Genomic DNA, 16,804 nt, shown 5'->3' on the forward strand with positions numbered 1-16,804 from the left:
TCAAGGAATGGTAGCAGATGACCCAGAGAAGACTGGACTACAAGTGGTGACCCTATGAGCAAGGGAGAGCCCATGGGTTGTGGGGTGACCTTTGTGAGAGGTATCTGACTTGTCCTATGGAGATGTGAGAAGTATTTCTCCCCCACCTCTCCACCATGCTGAGTGCAGACATTGTGTGTTTTATGTAGGGAAGCTATTTTGCAGAGACCCCTTAGAGAAATCTTTGTGTTTTTAAACTTCTCTAGGTTTATCAAAGATACAAAGTTGGCTATCAGAGAGGAAGCAGTTGGTTTGCCCAAAAGGTGGAGCTGTAGGGATGGGATGGAAAACGGGATCCAGAGAAAGAAACAGATGCCTGGGTTTCCTAACCTTAGTGCCTCTCTGATCACAGAGTCTGGGAGAGGATTGTCCTGAGTCTGCAAAATATATTTGATGTGCTTGGTACCAGCTAATTCAAGAATGCACCTGAGGTTTAGGGCAATGCTAAAATCTTGAGTACAAGTGAAGTTAATGTGGAGTTAATGTGGTCAAGTACCTATAAGGCTAGTAGTGTGTTGGATGGGCCATCCACAAGGCCATTGAAATGTCCCAGAAGAAAGCAGGAATTAGGTCCATCCCTAAGATTTGTGGGATTTGGGCAAGAGTACAAATCGAGGTGCTTTCCTTCTCTTCCCACCCCTGGCTCTGTTCCATTCTGGGGGCAGTTCTGGTTCCTATGCCCGTGTGACCCCAATCTGCACATCCAAGCTCCGTCCATGCTCTTCCAACCAGCAGTGCACACACTGGTGGCACTGTCCACCCTGTGGAGGATAGATCCATGAAAGAGGCCCTGGGGGTGGACTTGGACCTCTTGGTAGGGACTCCGGGGTCCCAGGTACCTAGAAGATGACCTTGAAAGAGGGGGCATAGACTTTCTGTGGGTTTGTTTCCTTGACCCTTTGGACTTCTTGAGCTTTGGGAAAGGGCATGTCTATAGGAGAGCTGGAGCAGAATATTCTAAAGGATGAATCCCAGGGCAGCAACCCTGGTTTGAGTCTAAGGGCAGTATTGTCAGGGAGAAGAAAACTGTGAGTTAGGACCTTAGTCTTCAGTGAGTGCATGCCTGTGTTTTGGGGAGGTGGGTGGCATGATGACAATTAAAGGGTGAAGAGGAAGAACCATCCTTAATCCAATGCTATTGCCTCAGAACTAAATGAAATGCAAGGTTACTGCTCCAGCATTTTGATTTTCTGGTTTTCCCTGGTAATTTTCAATTCTTCCAGAGTTAAAAGACAAATAAGCAGAGTGGGAGATGTTGGGAGATGACACACTGAGAAGTGGTAGCTGGCAGCAAAAAAAGAGACAAATGACTCTCCAAATAGAAAACCACATTAGTTGGGGGTCATTTAGTGCCAGGGCAAATAGCCCTACATGTCTCAAAAGCTCCTTGGGACACAACTCTGTTACAGAATGGAACAATGACGAGTGCTCTTTTAGAAGTTTCCAATTTTAGAGAAAAGAAATGCTTTCAGTTATCTAAAAATGCTTTAATTTAGAATTCCCCACTCTCCAACAATTCAGGACAAGTTAGACATTCCTACAGTGCCCATTTACCAACCTACCCCCACCCCCTCCGGAGAATCTTTCCTGCTCCTTGGCAGAGCTGCATTGCATGGCCCATTCGTGGTCAGGCAGGATAAAGTCAACTCCACTAATGGAAGACCAAAAATGAAGTGGCAATTCTGCTGTCATGCCCCAATTCACAGCCTCATAATTAAACTGATCATTAAAGCCTCAATGGGAATTTTTTTCGGAGGCCCTCAAAAAGCTTTTATTTAGAAACTTTACTACCTCTATGGCAATAAAAATAATAATAAAGTTCAGATGGGACTTTTACTTCTTTAACAACAGCTGACAAATGGCAGGAACATACACTCCCACTCATTGGAGTGGCCTCAGCAGGAGCAAGAGAGAAGAGTGAGGATAATGGATAATAGCAAGGAAGGTCCAGGTACCCCCTGTGCTCCAGCTCTCATCTCTGGAGCTTCTGGGCTTCCCCTATGGGACACTTGTTGTAACTTGCCAGGAGCTGGGCTGTAGCGTGGCAACAAGAGAGTGTGGGTCTGAAGGTGTCCTCGCATGACCTTTAAGAATGCATATCTGGGTCACCTGGATTCCCACCACCCCTTCTCTTGAGTCCTCCCCTTTGCAGGCCAGCCCTAAAACCAGGAGTGAATGAATGGGAACATCTGCTTTTGCCATTTGTCAGCTGCTATAAGCAGGAGTGAAGAAGGTACCCCCACCTTATGCCAGCACTGTGCTTAACCTGAACAAAAAGGGATGAGTGGATTTACCTGGGAACCCAACCATTGTTGATAATACAGGTTTTATGAATAGGGGTTCCAAGTGCTAAATAGTGGACTTAAAACAAACTTGAGTTGGGGCCATCTTGTTTGGTACCTGTATGTGTATTTTGTGCCTACATCTCCCCAACACTCATCTGCAGAATCAGGGACCCAGACTCTGGGACAAATCCTGTTCTGAATGGGTGGATGAGATGTGATAATAATGATGGTGGTGGTAGTGGGAAGAAAAGGAGAAGAGCGAATGTGTTTTACAACTGTACTATATTGTGCTAAGTACTTTCCAAATATCATTATGTTTAATGGCTATAACTATTTCATGAGGTAGGAATTATTAACCCCTGCCTTAGTTTACCAGAGCTGCTATGACAAATATCACACAATGGGTTGGCTTCAACAACAGGAATTTATCAGCTCAGGGTTTTGAAGGCCAGAAGTCCAGATCAAGATGTTGGCAAGGCATACTTTTCTCCTGAATTCTGTAGCATTCTGGTGCTGGAGTCATCTCTCACATGGTGATGTCTCTCCTCTCTGGCTTCTGCTGACTTCGGCTTCCACTGATTTCAGGTTCCTACTGACTTTGGGCTTCTACTGACTGGCTGAGCCCAAATTTTCTCTCTTTGTGAGGCCTCCAGTCAAATGGAGGTCATACCTTAACTAACAATAACATCTTCAAAAGTTTCTGTATACAAATGAGTTCTCACCCAGAGCAACAGGACCAAGATTTGAACATGTGTTTTGTGGGGTATATGATTTAATTCCCTAAGCCCCCTTTTGGAGATTAGGAAGCTGGGACTGTGTCTTGGTTTGATAAAGTACTTCCAAAGCAAAGTATCAGAAATGGGTTAGCTTTAAAATGGGAAATTTAAATGGGTAAAAGCTTACAGCTCTGAGGCTAGGAAATGTCCAAATCAAGGCATCAGCAGAGAGGCTTTCCCTCCAAAGTCAGATACCAGTGATCCTAGGGTTCTGCCACATGGCACATCCCAGCATGTGATCCAAAGTCAGGTAGGCCCAGTGACAAGGGCAGAGGATTCCATGAGAACAGAGGCTGATACACAGAGACAAACAGACCAAGATGCTTTAACTGAAGCTAGCAAGAATCCAGGAGATGTCAGCCAAGGGATTGCACGCCCATACACTGGGAGGCATCTTGGAGTAAAGATGGGGAAGAAAGAGAAATTTTGGATATCCAAGCATTTATCTGAAAGAGATTGAATTAACTTGAAAGAGGCCGGTTTTCATTTGCCAAAGGGCTGCTGATGCAAAGTATCAGAAATAGGTTGGCTTTTATAAAGGGGATTTACTTGGGATAAAAGCTTACAGTTCTGAGGCCATGGAATGTCCAAATCAAGGCACTATCAGAGATGTTTTCTCACCAAAGGCAGCTACTGGTGATCCTGTTGTCTTGCCATATGGAAAAGCAAGAAGGCAGCCAATCTCTGTCAAGGTCCCTGCTTTCCCTACCGGGCTCATCATATCCTGGAACCAGGCTATGGGTGTCCAGACATAGGACTTGTCACTTTCCGGGCTTGCTCGCTCAGTTTCAGCTTTTCCACTTTCTTCCTGAGTTCAGCTGGGCAATCAGGCATATGGCTGGCTTGGCTCCTCAGCCTTGAGCTGCTCCGTGGGCCAGCCCCTCCAGGTCCTCTTTCCACACCTCTGAGCTCTGCTGATTCCAGACTCTGAGACCTCCCTCAGCCTCTAGGGGCTTCTCTGTTTTCCTGAAGTCCTCTATCTCATGTGCAGGATCAATATGGCAGCTTCCTTTCTCTGTCTCTCTTTGTGTGGGTCTCCATTTACATAAGCTTCATGAAGAAGGTGGAAAACCAATCTGAGACACGCTTCACTGACATAGTCCAATCAAATGGACCCCACACCCACAGGAATGGCTTAGCTAAAAAACATAATCTCTTTTTGGTATTCACCAAATTCAAACTGTCACAGACTGGGAGAGATTATGTAACTTTCCCAAGATCACTCAGCTTCTAATTCAGCCCATGCTCTTACCAGGTGGTGTGTAGCCTCTATTAGGCACTTCAGTCAGCACTTTGGGGGCTTAACCTCACTCAGTAATCCTATGATCCGGCTCTGATCGTGTCCCTTGATCCTAAAAAAACCAAGCTCTTTGTCTTGTTCCCTTTGACCGGTCTCCTTGCTTTAGGTTCCACTTCCGGGAACTGCACCCTTATTTTATTCTTCGCATGAAGTGCCCATCCTGTCCGGGACCTCCTTTCTCTAGGACAAAAATTTTGCCTTGATTTTTCCAGTACTGCCCATGAGTCCCAGCTACTGTCTAGATCTCCCAATACCTTCTTCTAGATTTATAGACAATTGTTACTTTCTTGTGGCCCCAGAGGGACCATCCTGTTTCTAACCACCTCTTGCTCAAGTCACTGCCTCTTTCTGACCTCCATATTCGCCTATATCTTAGGCCCACCTGTAAGCTCCTGATCATCCCCGGCCACTGGGTACTGCCTCATCAATTTTTCCCATCTGACCCCTAGGCTTAAATCATACCAGGTGGCATTGAAGCATTTGCCAGAGGCCTACAAACAAGACTAAAGTTTCCTAAAGGGGTGCCACGAAGCCAGGACCACCCATTTCTGCTTCTGCCATAACCAGGTCCATTTCCCAGCCTTTCATAAAGGTCTGCCTTTTGGGAGCTCTGCCCACCCAGTGAGTTGGCAAGTAAAGATCTTGCCCAGCCTCTTAGGCCCCTTCTTGTCACTCTCACTGATCCCAGGGGCTCCTTTAGAAGCTTTATCAAATGCATTTTCCATTATCAATCAAATATATAAAGAAAGAGAGCTTTTTGCATTAATAATTCTCCTCCAGACTTACCTGTCAGAAAAGCATTCAGAGCAAAAGAAGAACTACAGTTCCCAGGAGTCCTGTGAGCCTCCTTCTGTGCGGAGCATGGATCCATAAGGTCTTCCAGCTGGTGGCTGTGGCAATTTCTTGTGGGCAATTTCTGATTTCTGGTGGGCTGGCAGGGAAGAGAATAATGATAATTGAGAGAATCAGGCATGAAATAAGACACCCCCAACCCCAAGATGGATGTTAGGGAAAGTTTTGAAGATTAAGAGAGCTAGATGCTATGGAGTAACTGTGGAGTAGGAAGGACTGGAAAGGAGTGAAAAATCGGTTGTAAACTATGTTGCCTAGAATTATAAATTGGATCCCAAGAGACATAAATAAAGACTGGTGTGCTTTTAAAATACGTTTAGCTTCTTCCAAACAGGATTTTCTTTGCGTGTGGCTCTGAACACTGGGCTATGTGGGACCCTAGAATCCTAATAACCCTATTTGTGCATTGTCCCATTTTACTGAAGAAAACACAATTGTTTTGCAAATCATCTGTCAAGTCGTTAGGAGGCACAGTTTATATCTGGAGATAAAGTTTACCCTAATTCCACCATATTTTCCAATGCCACAGTCTTCGCCTGGGATATTCCACTTCCTTCTTTGACTCCCTATATCTCTAGTCCGAACGAAACACAGTCATATTTACCTGTAGCAAACACTCTGAGTATACCCACAAAATCAGATTGTCAGGAATGCTCAGCAGTCCAGGAAGGAGAAAAGACAGAATACTCAGCATAGCTTAGGCATACTCCCTGCCCAGTGCTTTAATCCCCTTGGCAAATGGTCTGGATTTGTTTCCAAGAGTAGGCTAGACAAACTCGTTTGGAAAAAGCAACATGTCTGCATCATAACAGCATGAGTAGGAAGTCTGGGACTCTCACTAATTTCTCAGCATGTGATGCTAACACCATCACTTATTTCAGTGTTGCAAGGTCATCGAAATCTTCACTCCCATCTCCAAGGGTATAAAGAAGACATAAAATAAAAGATTTATCAAGAATTTTGAGATTCTTAGAAGCACAGAATATTAGAGCTGAAGAGTCTAATGTGTCAGTGGGAATGTGGAAACAGTTTAAAATGAAACAAAACAAAACAAAATAAAATATCGCAAGTTCCTGAGCCTGAAGTAGCTTAAGTCCTGTGTATGCTGGATCTAATAATACATGTCTAGGGAACGTCAGGTCCTCTTGACTCTCATAATGAAAAAAGAGCTTTCCTGTCTTCCCCAAATATTAATACCTCTTCTCTATGCTCAGCAGCCACACTGAAGACATTAGGTCCATCTAATGCTTTTCTGTATTTCACCTTAGTAGTAGTCATACCTCTCACTTCTCTTTCCTGGTTTTGGTCTGTCTAGGGCTTTGCCAAAGAGGAAGAGGCCATTTAAAAATATTGGATAGCAGATACAGGATTCTGGAAAAATAGTGGTAGTGGAAGCATAGTTTTCAATCTCTCTGAATTCCCACATGGAAACAGACAGCATAACTAGATATCAAAACTATAAACCCATAAGCAGTATTTAATGAACCCAAATTATAAGTAGATGTAGACAATCTATATACTTATAGCCAAACCAACAGCCACAAAACCCCCATACTATCAAGATCTGTTCAATAGGAAGAAGAAGGGAGCAATAGGACAGGTTCTTATGGACCTGAGAACAGAGAAACCCCCAAAGAGCCAGTAGGTACACACTAGAAAACACTGTAGGCCAATTTGAGAACATAAACTATAACTGTGACGGTGTTGCCCTTTCCAATACCAGATGAGTGAAAGGGGTCTGTGGGAAGGAGAACTGAAGAGACTGGATCAGTCTATGCCCTTGAGCCCTATAAACTATCCCAGGGCTTCCTTCTAGGACAGGGCCACACAGTGAAGAGAAATTGCTGGGAATATAATAAAAATTGACGAGGACTTAGATGATGAAAAATAATTTAAGAAAGAGAAGTCCAGTCCAAAGTGGAGGAAAAGACGTCCAGGAAGCCACCAAAAGCAAGCCGAAGTATTTCTTAACACCATGCATAAACAAAAGAAGAGGGATAATTAAGAGGCTAGAAAAGCTTTCCTGAACCCAGCCTTATTCTAAATGTTCAGGAAAACGAATGCCACTTGAAAATTAGCATAGTCAAAGCCTATACAAAGTTATTATTAAAAAAAAGAAAGAACAAGGAGAAAAAGAACATCGCTGCAGATAATGGAATACACACCAGAAAGACATGTCCACAAAATGGATCAAAATCATAACCTATTATTTCAAAATAAGCTAAAAGGCATTAAGACAATAATGTAAGACTTGAGAAAACAACAAAAATCAGAAACAGAAAACTCAGAAATGAGCTGGCAGAAAAATAAATATTTTAGAAATGAAGGCTAAACTCAAGGGAACACTAAGAGCAAAACAAACAAACAAAACCCACAACAGATAATGCCAAAATAGAAATAGAAATGAAAAAAGTAAAAATGTGAAAATAAAAAAGTGAAGAAAAAGATCAAAGGACGTGAGAGTAAAAGGATAGATATCGAAGATAGCCAAAGAAAACCCAACATACAGATAATAGAAGTGTCTGAAGAGAAAAATCAAAGCAAGAGAACAGAACAAGTTCAGGACAAGATGTGTAATTCAAGAAATGTTCCCTAAATTAAAAAGACTTTAAACCACATACTGAAGAAGTACATCATGCTTCTGCTTCACGGAAAGATGGAGTAACATTGATTGGACTTACTCTCCTATATGAAATTAACCAAAAAAACAGGACAAAATACATGAAACAATAGTTTTCAAGACACTAGGCCTCAGGTATGAAGGACAGTGATCCCTGAGAGATAGGGAAAAAATTAGGTTAGCCTTATGATTGTCCCAACTCACTGCTTTGTAAGAGTTGTCAATTCCTGTAACAGGGAGGGAGAACCCAGGTGGAGCTCACAGACTCTCCAAGTTAAGTAGAGAAAGTTATGAGTCTATGGAGACCAAAGGCGCTAGAGTTTTCGGGACAAAAGAGTATCTTTAGACTATTCAGCAGAGTACTGATCATTAACACCTAGGCTGTGGAAAGAACCCAAGCAAAATAATTAGAGGGAACAATACCTATTGCTTACATAGGGCTGGGAACAATGCTTCTTCCCACCAATCACACAGAGGTAGGAAGCAAATCCACAATGAAGAGAATAACCATTGAGTAGAAACCAATCCAGAACTGAAACCGATGTTCGAATTAGCACTCAAGAACATGAAAACAGCTTTTATAACTGTATTCTATATGTTCCAAATGTTAAATAGAAATATGGAAAATATAAAAGAAACTCATATAAAACTTCTAGTGATGAAAACTACAGTGTCTGAGATGAAAAATAAACAGGAGGTGATTAATGGAAGATCAGACATTGCAGAAAAAAGATTAGCAAACTTGAAGATAAAGCTATAGAAATGCTCTAAAATGAAACAGAGAAAAAGTAATTTTCATCAGTGAGTTCTGGGACTATTTCAGTAGCCTAATAGACAAGTAATTGAAGTCCCTGAAAGAGAAGGGGAGGGTCCTTAAAAAATAATTGAGGAAATAATGTCTAAAAATGTTTTAAATTTGATGAAAACTATAAACACAGATCTAAGACATTCAATAGAGCCCAAGTCCAAGAAACAGGAAGAAAGCTACATGATGGCATATCAAAATCAAATTGCTCAAAACCCCTGATAAAATGAAAATCACAAAATCAGTCTGAAGGGAGCAGATGTAGCTCAAGTGGTTGAGCATCTGCTTCCCATGTATGAAGTCCTGGGTTCAAACCCCAGGACCCCCTTAAAATAAAAAAAACTCAGCCAGAGACAAAAGATCAAAGATAAGGATGACAGCAGATTTCTCACTGGAACCAATGCAAGTGAGAAGACCACATCCACCTAAAACTCTATACCTAGTGAAAATATCTGCCAAAAACAAAGGTGAAATAAAAACTTTTTTAGAAAAAAAAAAACACATAAAAAATAGAAATAACTCATCACTAGCAGAATTGCACTGCAAGAAATGTTGTAGGAAGTCTTAGGCAGAAGGGATATGATAGCAGATAGAAAGATGGCTCTATACAAAGGAATGAAGAGCACTGGAAAAAGATAATTAAATGTGTGTGTATAAATTTTGCCTACTACTTAAATCTCTTAATACAATCATCTGTTTAAACAAAAATAATAACAATATGTTGTAGAGTTTAAAACATAGGTAAAAGTAAAATGTATGACAACAATGACACAAAGGCCAGAAAGGGAGAAAGGTGAGGGTACCACAAGGTACTTACAATATGTTTGAAATGCTCGAATGTCACTTAATGACAGAAAGTGATGAGTTAAAGATACATACTATAAACCCTAAAGAAATCACTAAATAACAAAAGAGATAAAATAGAATAATAAAAATATTTAATTAAGCCCAAAGCAGACTGAAATAGAGAAAAATGGAACAAATAGAAAACAATTAACAATTATCAATAATCACCTTAAATGTAAATGGTCACACATCCCAGGTGAAAGGTGGAGGTTGTCAGAGTAGATAAAAAAGCCAAACACAACTACATGTTGCCTACAGGAAACACACTTTATAAAAACACAAATAGTATAAAGTAAAAGTATGAGAAAAGATATATCGTATTAATAGTAATCAAAAGAGAGCTGGAGTAATTATATTAATTTAGATAAAGTAGATTTCAGAGCAAATAATATTATCCAGGTGTTTTAGTTTGCCACAGAGCTGCTGATGCGAGTTGTCAGAAATGGGTTGGCTTTTATGATGGGAAATTTAAATGGGTAAAAAGTTACAGTTTCGTGGTCATGAAATATCCAAATCAAGGCACCATCAGAGATGCTTCTCACCAAAGTCAGCTACTGGTGATCCTGGGGTCCTGTCACATGATGAAGCAAGATGGCAGTCAATCTCTGTCAAGGTCCCTGCCTTCCCCTCTGGGCTCACCATCTCCAGGAGCCCAGCTGTGGGTGACCAGGCATAGGGCTTGTCACTTTCTGGGCCTCCTTTCTCAGTCTCAGCTGATCTGCTTTCCCTACCCTCTTGGCAAGTTCAACGTGGGCTATCAGGCATATGGCTCTTTTCTTTAGCCTTGAGCTGCTCCACGGGCCCAGCCTTTTTGGGGCTTCTGCTTAAGCATTGGCTGCTAGTGACCCTTGAGTCCTCTCTCACATGGCAGGGTCAAAAATGGAAGCTTCCTTTCTGTGTGTGTGTGTCTCTGTCTCTGTTTATATAAAGCTCCAGTAAGAGGGTGGAGACCCAACTTAAGTTACACCTCACTGATGTAGTCTAACCAAAAGGGCCTCACACCCGCAGGAATGGATTAGCTCAAGAACATTGTCTTTCTTTTTGGGATTCACCAACTGTCATACCAGGGAAAAGAAGATAATTTTATAATAATAACGTGGTCCATTGATCAGGAGGAAAAAGCATATCACTTGCCAATGTACCTCAGAATATTGACCAGAATGACCAACTCCAAGATACATTCTAGTAAAATTGCAGAACTAAGAAAAATTTTTTAAAAAATTACAAGTCTGAGAAAATGGATAAATAACAACAACAAACCAGCACACGATGTAAAAAAGAAAAATAGATCATCAGACTCTTGGCAGAAACACTTTATTCCAGAAGAAAATGCCATGTTTAAAATAAGGAAAGAAAATGTGAGCCAAGGATTTTGTTTCTAGGAAAATTGACTTTCAAGTATATAGGGCACAGTCATACAGTTATCAACATGTGACAATTCAGGAAATTCATCCAATGAGCCTTCCCTAAGAAGAGAATATGCTTCAGGAAATCAAAATTACTAGAGAGACACTTGTGGTAAGCATTTAATATATAGTTACATGTCAAATGAAGACTAAATGAGAGCTAAGAGGGAGAGTAAAGTAAATAGTGGTTTTATGCTCTGACAATGTAGATATAGTATAACTATTTTTAAAAATGGAGGCAGAGGAAATGGAGAGATCGCATAAAAACGTTTAAGTGCTTTTGGTAATTGTAACTATGGTAGGCTTATTACTGTTATTCTGAGACTGCTGATTATGCAGTGAATAATTGAGGAATATTCTAGTTCTATCATCTCTGTGTCCTTGAGAATCAGGTTTCTCAGTGTGGAAGAAAGGGGATATAGATTTAATAGGTTAATAAAAACTCTGTAATCCAATAAGCATAGGAAGTGTGTGGCCTCCTTGATGATCCCAGAACTTCCAAGTCAGGGATGTACAGCAGAATTCATGGAGAAATGAAAATGCTCAGCAGCATTTGGGACAAAGCCTGAGCCTGTGTGACTCCCTTCCTTGTGGATGGCACACTGCCCAAAGGAAGATGTGACCTGACCTGTAAGTCACTGTTCATTAAGGAGAGCCCCAGCTGCACAGAATTTCAAACCAACTCACCTTCAAGGCTGGCTTCCCTTATGCCTGGCCTACCTTTGGTTGTCTTTAATTTGGGTCCAATTTAATTCATAGTCCAATTTGAGCCAAGTAACAGAGCTAATTTTACTGGATGCTTTTGGTAGGAACTCAGGCAGTTCCACATAGGGAGAGCTTTTTGAGGATGTTTTTCTTACCTGGCTTGCATCTAGATTTCTGGAAAGTCTTAAAAGAAGGAGTAATGCCCTTAACCCCTTCTCTCACCCAGCCACCGGGAGCAAGAATATGATGGAGCTCCTGCAGCCATCTTAGAACATGAGGATGAGATATTCTCAGGAGAGGTAGAGCAGAGAACTTGGAAAAACTGCGCTATTGGTGATTTCATTGAGCTGCCGCCGAACAGACTGTCAACCTCTAGAGTTGTTTTGCATGAGAGAAATAAACCACTGTTATTTGAGTTATCTGTTAAATGCAACTGAACGTTTTCCTCATTGTTATAACCCCACAAATTCCAATTCATCCACATTGACCAATCCTGGGCTCTTTCACCTAAAAACATCATCAGGTGGCTTCCTAACGTGCATCTACCATGAAGTGACTATGTTGGTATTGGTGCCAGGTATTATCTTTTCCAGGAGTGTCAGTGTTTTAAGAGGTATTTTCTAGACACTCATTGCCCTTGACCTAAGTAATTACCTTCCGTGGTGGACACACTTTTCTGTGAAACATTCATTCTCTCTTGCCCGCCAAGTGCCTATTTGTTCTGGTTTCAAGTGTCTAGGGTGAGCTGGGATTCTCATATTCTCTCTCTGTCTCTCTCTCTATGGTTTCTGATATCTCTGCATTTTTCTCTCTCTCCATTTTTCTCTGCACAAATATGCATTTGTGTTCTGTCTGCATATCTGGCCCATTCTTCTTTCCCTGCAGTTCAACTTTCTTAGTTTCCCCTTGCATGTGGCAGAAAATGGCTTTGCCAGAGATCCCCAATTAACTTGCACTCAGTTATAAACACAGAGTCTAGCTTTTTCTGAACCACAATTCTAACTAAATTCCTGGAGAGAGAATCTCTTGGCTTAGCTTTGGTTAGGTGCAGACTGCTGATCCAATCAGTTGCATCTAGGGAGGACTGTGTATCACAAACATGAGAGCTGCTGGGGCCACCTTTGAATATGTGGTTTGGGTGTAACACTCAGGGAAGGGGTGCAGGGATTGGGCAGACACTTCAAGAGGATCTCTATTATAAGCTTGACTGCAGTTGATCTAGCCTGGCTTCCCCATTTCCATGGCTACACTCCCAGGGCTGTGATCTTATTGAGGCTAGGGCCCAGAACGGTTGCTGACTAGCACAGATACCAGAAAAGGGCCTCCACAATTATGTCATCTGGATGGGTAGTTTGATATCCATCAGTGCCACTTGCCAAGTCTTCCTAGCTGTCTGTCTTCTGGGCAGGTAGGATTTCATTTCCCGGACCCCTGAGTTTGGATGGCACCGTGCAGCCAGTTCTGCCAAAGAACTGAGAGCATTTAATTGCAGGCGAAAGGCCTGTCAGGATGGTCTTTTCCTTCTGCCAGGATCACTGACAATGTTCAGAGAGCAGTTGCTCTATCAGCTGGATCCTAGAGTGCATCGTATAATGCGATGGACCGGTGATGGGCATGTAACATAAACGAGCCCGCAATGGACGCGTAATGGAAGCAAAAATAGGTCACTGAGATCCTGGGGGTGTTTGTTACTGCATGCTATCCCATAATGACTGATATCATGGAAACTGGATTGGGATCAGCACCAGTTTTGGAAAAGGCCACATAAGCCTCTAAGTCACAGCACAAAGTCTGTCGCACAGACTCTTCTTTCCTGCTCTGTTCTGGGTCCTCCATGAATGTCTCATCCCCACCTAAGAAACAGAAATGTTATTTCCTAATTGTGAAGCCACCAAGAAATAATGCAGTGGGAGCTTTTCTCTCGCTTGGACACGGTGGTGCCCAGGGGTGTGCACGTGTGGACAGAGTTTAGTTAGGGGAGTTTGGCGTGCAATCCAAACTCAGAAAGGGCTGGGTTTCAGAAGGATAGGGCTCAGGGCGTGGGGTGCAGCACGACCCCAAACCAGCAGGGAAGGATCCTGATATTGTCCCCCTTTCTGCAAGTCATAGAAGAGAGGCCTAGGAGCCTGGAAGGCTGAGCTGAGAGCAGGGGGTGCTCCAGCACACGCAGATCCCAAATGTGGGAATGCTATGTGATGATTTTATGAAATATAAAAGTCAAATGAATTTTTCATGAAGAAGTTATCTTCCCAAGATGCAATAATGGAAAATTCCTTTCAAGAATGGTGTTTAGACCTCACAAAAATGCGCGGCAAATTGCATTGTGATTTATTTGTCAATGTTTTTATAGGTTAGGCGTTACTTTCTACCCCACAGCTGGAGACAATTTTTAATATTTAAAAGTGGAAAGAAAGCAAAACCTAAACACATCCAGAGCTGTCTGTTTTAGATTGAGCCTTTCCCAAACAGGGCTGTTTAGAACTGAACCCTGAGCATGGTCGGTCAGCAGCCAGCTGGCACTTACTTTCTTGCAACATAGAATTAAAATATCTGGGACTGGGCAGATTACATATAAGACCTCCTAAATTGTAGTTGGTGGGTCTGGTACTCATAACCACTTTCAAATGCACGTAGCCTGTCTGCCCTATCAACTGAAGAAGGAAAGAGACTTTGCTTTTTTTTCTGGGTTTCCCATCATGCCCCAGACTAACGGTGCCATGAACTTAATTTTCAAGTCCAGTGGTTTCTTCCCCCTTAGATGGATGGCTTACAAGATGGTCTCCTTTGTGATTTCTAGCACATCCACCAACTACAGAGAAGCAAACTGGCCTCTCTGAACTTTGATGTCCATGGAAGCTAGACTGGGAACTTCCCAGGGCCCATCCTCCTTGGACCTGGAAGTTGGGGTGTCACAGCGAGGATTCAAACCACAAAAAAGACTAAACCTTGAAGTTTAATCCCATAAGTCATTCCCTGGAGCCAAGTCTCTAGACTCTTACGGAGGCCCCGTTATATCAAGTGACAAAGAACTCACGAAGCAAGACTGGGTCTCTGCTCTCGGGAACACCACAGAACAGCATTCATACCCCCGTACACGGCACAGTCACACTTCATGTCCAATTGCCTCCACTGTTTAAGCCTTGAGGCTGGCACAGGCAGTTCCTAAGGCTGCCATGCCTGTACTTACCAACAAAGGATTCTGTAACGCACAACATCTGGAGGGAGGAAAAACAACCCTAATTGGGTCAGGCATAGTCCCTTTGGGTAGCATGGTTGATACCCTTGCAGTGGAGCGGGTGTTTCTCTCTGCCCTCTCCTTCCACTCCCTGCTGATCACTCTATAGCCAAGACCCACAGGAGGAGTTGACCCATTTCCAAATGTGTGCATTGGTCCAGCTGAATCTGCCAGTGGAAGGCCCTTGAGGCTGCTGACAACATCCCCTAGTCAGGCTTTGAGAAGCACCAACCACTTCACAGAGACAAGCTTTGGGTTAAAAGGAGCCTCAGCAAACCATGGGGATGTCAGATGTGCAAGAATTTGGGGCTCATCTTCAGCTACCTGGCCTTTCCCCGAGAAACATGCTCTGGGCCCTGAGCAGGGACACCAGCATCAAGAGAACAGCTTGGGCAGCATCAGCAAACGAAGAGGTAGGGGAGGGCAGCGATTATTCTCCATCCCAAAAGGATTTCTCGCCTCACAAAAAAGGATTGGCCATGGATATCCTTTCCCAAGTGCACACCCGAAACACACTCGCCGTGTGAGTCACTTTAATGCACAAATTTCCAGTAACACACCCATGCATAAAGCCAGGCACACCACCGCGGGCGCTGAGGCTCAGCAGAACTGCAGGCAGAGCTTGTCCCGTGGTTCAGGCTGCCACCACAGGTCCCCTAGTCGCCCACCCATTTCCAAAATAAAAACACGAAGGGGCTTGAAGAGCCCCTTCCAAAAGGACACAGACACCCAGTGGCTTTGTGCTTTACCCCGAAGGCAATGTGGAATCACTAGAGGAGTCTCAAGAGTTGTGAGGAGTTGCAGAGCCATCCTCTTCATCCTCTTTCACCCAAAGCTTCTGACTTCTGGGGGGGCAGATATTCAGAAATGATGTTCCCTGCATTTTCAGATCCTCTCAAAATTCATTACAGTAATAACCCATGATCCAAATACTTTCCAGGGACCAGGAGCAGGTTCAAGCTCAGAGGCATTTCTCAGGAAGTGTTTAGCTTTGTTTTGTCGGGGGCTGGGGGAAAGGAAGCCAAAGTTTAGGGGGAGGGGAAGGAGGTGGGAGGCAGAGATGCTTCAGTGTAGCTCCGAACCTTGAGGCAAGCAGCTTGGCACCGAAAAAGTGCTGTTAGAAAGTTAATGGGCAAGGCCTTCTGAGAAAGGGGCTGGGGAGATAAGCATCAGGAGGAAACGGCACTGTTTTAAGTTTGCCTGGATCCAGGAAACCAAGAAAAGCAGAACCACCCCAAGAGCTGAACTGCAGTGCTCACACGCACACATGCACGGGATCCAAACCCTGTCCAGAGACAGACATCCCACAAGAGCAAACAAAGAGGGACTTTTCTGAAGAAAGAACTGGGGAAATGGTATTTCCTTCCTGTGCTAAGGAACAAAGCCATGATATTCTCAGGCAGAGAGATGAGCTCCAGAGGGCAAGCCCCGGCCACTGTCACATCGTTCCTGTTGAATATTGACTGGACAAGCAAATTTCTTGACTTCAGGAGTTCCAAACGGCAGAGGAACCCAAGGGAAAGGAATGAAAATGAGAAATGAGCCTTCTCTTGAATACTGTATATCAGACGTCGGGCCACTCTGTTCTCCCGCCAGTATGACTGCAGCAGCCTCCTCCTGCGTTCCCTGCCTCCCCTCTCGTTGCCCCTTCCCCGTTCAACCTCCATAGTGCTATCAGAAGGAGCTTTCTAAATCTGATCTGCAAATTTTAGAAGTCTTCAGTGGCTCCCCCTTGCCCTCAGGAGAAAGCCCAGCTCTCAGATATAAATTACAAAACCCTGCACACATCTCTGAGGATAGTCTCTGAATCTCACCTCTTGCCCCTTTCCCTTCTTGCCCTCTCTGCTCTGGACATTCTGAAAAATCTTGTAGCCCTCTGCATGTGCCTTGTTTTCAGTGGCATAGGAAGGGTAAATGGGGTCAGGGACACTGTAA

The 16,804-nt window shown here is 43.2% G+C and overlaps 1 long non-coding RNA gene across 2 annotated transcripts in view; it reads right to left on the reverse strand.

Moving 5' to 3' along the window:
* Positions 1–5,919, reverse strand: part of LOC139436412 (uncharacterized) — a 32,720-nt gene extending 26,801 nt beyond the window's left edge. For both annotated transcript variants that reach the window (XR_011645664.1, XR_011645663.1), the window contains exons 1-2: positions 5,857–5,919; positions 5,187–5,331 (exon numbers count right to left, since the gene is read on the reverse strand). This is a non-coding gene — a long non-coding RNA (uncharacterized lncRNA). The remainder of the gene's footprint in view (positions 1–5,186; positions 5,332–5,856) is intronic.
* Between the last annotated feature and the right edge of the window lie 10,885 nt (positions 5,920–16,804).

Source organism: Dasypus novemcinctus, chromosome 14 (genome assembly GCF_030445035.2).
Source record: "Dasypus novemcinctus isolate mDasNov1 chromosome 14, mDasNov1.1.hap2, whole genome shotgun sequence".
Taxonomy (NCBI): domain Eukaryota; kingdom Metazoa; phylum Chordata; class Mammalia; order Cingulata; family Dasypodidae; genus Dasypus; species Dasypus novemcinctus.